Genomic DNA, 4,960 nt, shown 5'->3' on the forward strand with positions numbered 1-4,960 from the left:
AACTTAAGAAAGTCATTAAACTGTGAAACCCAATAACATAATGCAACAAAAATACTGGATCCAAAATCAGCAACACAAATCAAAAGGATTCCTTAGTAACCAACTAGGAAATGTAAAGAGAATACCACTTATAAAAGCAACAAAAATTGTGAAGTATCTAAGGATTGTCTAACACAGTGTAATAAAAATTTTATGGAGAAAATGTCAAAGTTACTTTAAGAGACCTAAAAGGAGACCTCAAAAGGTGAAATACACCACATTCATGAGAAAGTAATTTTGCATTGTAAACATATATGTTTCCATCATATTAATCAATAAATTTAAAGAGATTCTAACCAAGACTCCAGTATAATTTTTGAGGCGTGGCTTGGAAAATTACTTCAAAAATATATATGGAAAAATAAAGCTCCTAAAATGAATAAGAAAAATTTTAAAAATAAGGATGAAATAGGGAAAACCAGTCCGACATATTAAAACATAATACAAAATATATGGTAACAAAACAATGTAATATTAGTGTAGCAACAAACAAACAGACCAAAAAAAGAAAAAAAAAAAAACAAAAAAACAAAAAACAGAATTGACAGCTCAGGAAAAAAATTAATATTTAAATATATTGGTAACTAATAAAAATGGAGTTACAAATTTTTGAAGATAGTTGGCTATTCTATAGGAAAAAAATTAAGTTGCATCCTTATCCTCCATCATATAAAAATTATTTACAGTTGCATTGAGAACCTAAGAAAGACAAAAGAAATAAAATATAAAATAAAAGAAAATATGTAAAAATAAAGGAAAATTTAGGACAGTGTCTTTGTGTAACCTCAGGATGAGGAAGGATATTTAAAGATTCAAAGGATCTGGGCGGACCCTGAGCTGCCAGGCCTGAACAGAGCTAAATTCCTTGCCGGTGGGCACTGCGGGTACAGCCACAAAGGCTAATCCGAAGGAGTGGGCGAAGTTCGTGGAGCAGATGCTTCCTCTTCCAAGTCAGGTGGGCTCCTGTTACCTTCTCATCATTCACCGTTTCCATCTCCCTGAGCGCTTGCATGAGCGCCTTGGTGTGGGGAAGCTCAGGTGACCATGTAGGGGGAAAGAGTGAGGAGGCTCCAGCTGCTTGGAACAAGGCCAGTGCTATCGCACGGCGCCCACCACGACACCCCAGGTGTGAGCCACTGGGCCCGGGTGGGAACTCTGGCCTCCAGTTATGGCGGGCGCGCCATGAATTCTCCCGTGTTCTCGCGAGAGTCTAAATTGAAGGAACATGGTGACGTCTAATCTGTTAAAGAATAAAGTTCTCTTCAGTTTGAAGACAAATGGGATTTCACACCCCCGATTGTTTTGAAGCTTTTCCTCCAGGAATCTGTTACAAAATAGCAATGGTATGATCTCTTTTAGGGCTCCATTATGTGTTAAATGAGTCACTGGGAAACATTTTTGGATGAATGCATCCTCGATATGGCCCTATCCTTTTGTTGGATGTGCATGCAGTCTGTCTCTGGGATAATAAAGGCCCAGCAAAAATTCATCAGGCTTCAAAAGAAGGCATTCTTGGGTTTATTAAGAAAGCAGAAGCACGAGTACTGAGCCATCAAGATGATACAGCTTTGCTAAAAACGTATATTGTTGAATGGAGAAAATTCTTTACACAATGTGATATTTTACCAAAACTGTTTTGTCAACTAGAGATTAATGGGTAAACAGGGCAGCAAAAAAAAAAAAAAAAAAAAAAAAAAAAATCAAATGTGGAAGACAGTATTGTTCAAAAGCTTATGCTTGATACATGAGATGAGTCAGTCTTTTCAAATGTAAAGAATAGACTCCAAGATAGTGCAATGAATCTCGTACATGTTGAAAGATTAGGAGAAGCTTTCGATTCTCAGCTGGTCATTGGCATAAGACAATCCTATGTTAACCTTTGCTCTAATCCTGAGGATAGGCATCAAATTTATAGGGACAATTTTGAAAAGGCATACTTGGATTCAACAGAGAGATTTTGTAAAACACAGGCACCCTCATATTTACGACAAAATGGTGTACAGAGTTATATGAAATATGCAGATGCTAAATTAAAAGAAGAAGAAAAATGAGCACTGTGTTATTTAGAAACAAGATGAGAATGTAACTCTGTTGAAGCAACCTCTGGGGAGAGATTGCTATGGATTTAGAAGTTGTGCTCATCTCAGGCAAACAAATACAGGAGTTGGTGGCATATGGCAAAAAGGATTTTTCTTCATGGAAGCTAGCGAAAGGAAACAAAAAGGGAATATACCTCATGGAATGCTGTGTAAATGCCCTGGTGACATCATTTAAGGAGACTATCTTAGCAGAGTACCAAGGCATGAGCAAGTGAAATGAAACTGAAAAATTACATTTAATGTTTTCATTGATGGACCAAATTCCCAATGGGATAGAGCCAATGTTGAAAGACTTGGAGGAACCTATCATTAGTTCTGGCCTGGCCGATATGGTAGCAGCTGCTGAAACTATTACTACTGACTCTGAAAAATATGTTGAACAGTTACTTACACTATTTAATAGATTTAGTAAACTCATCAAAGAAGCTTTCCAGGATGATCCACGATTTCTTACTACAAGAGATAAGGCATACAAAGCAGTTGTTAATGATGCTACCAATTTAAACTTGAATTACCTTTGAAGCAGAAGGGGGTGGGATTAAAAACTCAGCCTGAATCAAAATGCCCTGAGCTGTTGCCAATTACTATGACATGTTGCTAAGAAAAACACCATTAAGCAAAAAACTAACCTCTGAAGAGATTGAAGCAAAGCTTAAAGAAGTACTCTTGGTACCTAAATATGTACAAAACAAAGATGTTTTTATGAGGTATCACAAAACTCATCTGACATGACGTCTTATATTAGACATCTCTGCTGATAGTGAAATTGAAGGAAGAAAATATGGTAGAGTGGCTAAGAGAAGTTGGTATGCCAGCAGATTATGCAAATAAGCTTGCTAGAATGTTTCAGGACATAAAAGTATCTGAAGAGTTGAACCAAGCTTTTAAGGAAATGCATAAAAATAATAAATTGGCTTTACCAGCTGATTCAGTTAATATAAAAATTGTGAATGCTGGTTCCTGGTCAAGAAGTTCTGAGAAAGTCTTTGTATCACTTCCTGCTGAACTGGAGGACTTGATACCTGAAGTAGAAGAATTCTACAAAGAAAATCACAGTGGCAGAAAATTACATTGGCATCATTTCATGTCAAATGGAATTATAACATTTAAGAATGAAGTAGGTCCTGTCGCTACTAAAAATAGAAAGGAATTATATGGACAACCAAAAATATATATAGAAAAAATTAGTTGGGCATGGTGGCGCATGTCTGTAGTCCCAGCTACTCGGGAGGCTGAGGCAGGAGGATTGCTTGAGCCCAGGAGTTTGAGGTTGCTGTGAACTAGGCTGACACCACGGCACTCTAGCCTGGGCAACAGAGTGCCACTCTGTATCAAAAAAAAAAAGAATGAAGTAGGTCAATATGATTTGGTGGTAACCATGTTTCAGCTGGCTGTGTTGTTTGCAAAGAACCAAAGACCTAGAGAGAAAATCAGCTTTGAAAATCTGAAACTTGCAACTGGACCCCCTGATGTTGAAGCTCGGAAGGACTTTATGGTCTTTAGTAGCTTTCCCAAAGCTCAAATGGCAAGTTTTATTGTATGAACCTCAAGTTAACTCACCCAAAGACCTTACAGAAGTTACCCTCTTTTCAATGAACCAGGAGTTCAGTTTAATAAAAAATGCAAAATTTCAGAAAAGGGGTAAAATCAACTTGATTGGACGCTTGCAGCTCTCTACAGAAAGCATGACAGAAGAAGAGAATGAAGGATTATTTCAACTAAGAGTATTAAGAGCCCAGAAAGCTATCAAACAAATAATGAAAATGAGAAAGAAAATTAATGGTGCTCAGTTGCAGACTGAATTAGTAGAAATTTTGAAAAACGTGTTCTTGCCACAAAAGAAAATGATAAACGAGCAAATAGAGTGGCTGCTAGAGCACAAATACATCAGAAGAGATGAATCTGATATCAATACTTTCATATATATGGTATAATTGTGAATATCAACAACAATATTAAGAACTCAAATTTTGGAGTGCTTGGGCAGAAAGTTGTAACAGTTTGTGCTGGAGAAAGGTTTATTTGGACTTTGATTACATAAATATTAAAATCTCTGCCTTACCTTACAAAACAACTATATTTTGCAAATCGCATTAGTTATCATGATGGCATTCCCTTCATGTTACACATTTTTTAACAGCATGCTGTTTTGTGGAGAAACTTGCATTCATGAAGAGCCCCTTATGAACTTTTAAAAGTAAATTTGATTTATACCTTCCAGGATAAATACAGATGGGAAGGGTGAGGGTGGGCTTCTTGTTGCTTTTTCTCTTTTTCCTCTCTTAGAAAAATGTACTTGCACATGGAAGGATTTTCAGATATTCATGTACTGAAAAATGCTGGTACCTTTTGTTTTTAAAAAATACAATTAAAACTAGAAATAGCCAAAAAAAAAAAAAAAAATCCAAAGGGTCTGAAAAAAATCCCTTAAGTTCAAGCATTAAGGGAAAACTGACACTGACAAATTTGATTATATCTACTTTAATTTTTTCCCCAGTAAATTCTACATTGACAAAATTTCCAGACACATATCTAATTAGTAGAAAATATTTGTAATGTCTATAAAATTTTAAAGGCATCAATATTTAGTGTTTACATGAATTGCCTGGAAATCAGTAAGATAAAGGCATGATACTCAAAAGAAAAACAAATGATTAAAATAAGCCATTTGCAGAAGGGTGTATGGTGATTTGCTGCTAAGTATGTGAAGAGATCTTGACTAGTGTTCAGAGAATGCAACTTAAAACCAAGAAACACTATCCTGTACTCAAAGATTTAGTAAACATTGAAAAGTCAGACAATGTCAGATCTAGCAAAATGTG

At 35.9% G+C, this 4,960-nt stretch overlaps 1 pseudogene; it reads left to right on the forward strand.

Moving 5' to 3' along the window:
• The first annotated feature begins 1,244 nt into the window (after positions 1-1,244).
• On the forward strand, positions 1,245-4,072 carry LOC123637474 (annotated as a pseudogene).
• Positions 4,073-4,960: the final 888 nt, after the last annotated feature.

This window comes from Lemur catta, chromosome 4 (genome assembly GCF_020740605.2).
Source record: "Lemur catta isolate mLemCat1 chromosome 4, mLemCat1.pri, whole genome shotgun sequence".
Lineage (NCBI taxonomy): Eukaryota > Metazoa > Chordata > Mammalia > Primates > Lemuridae > Lemur > Lemur catta.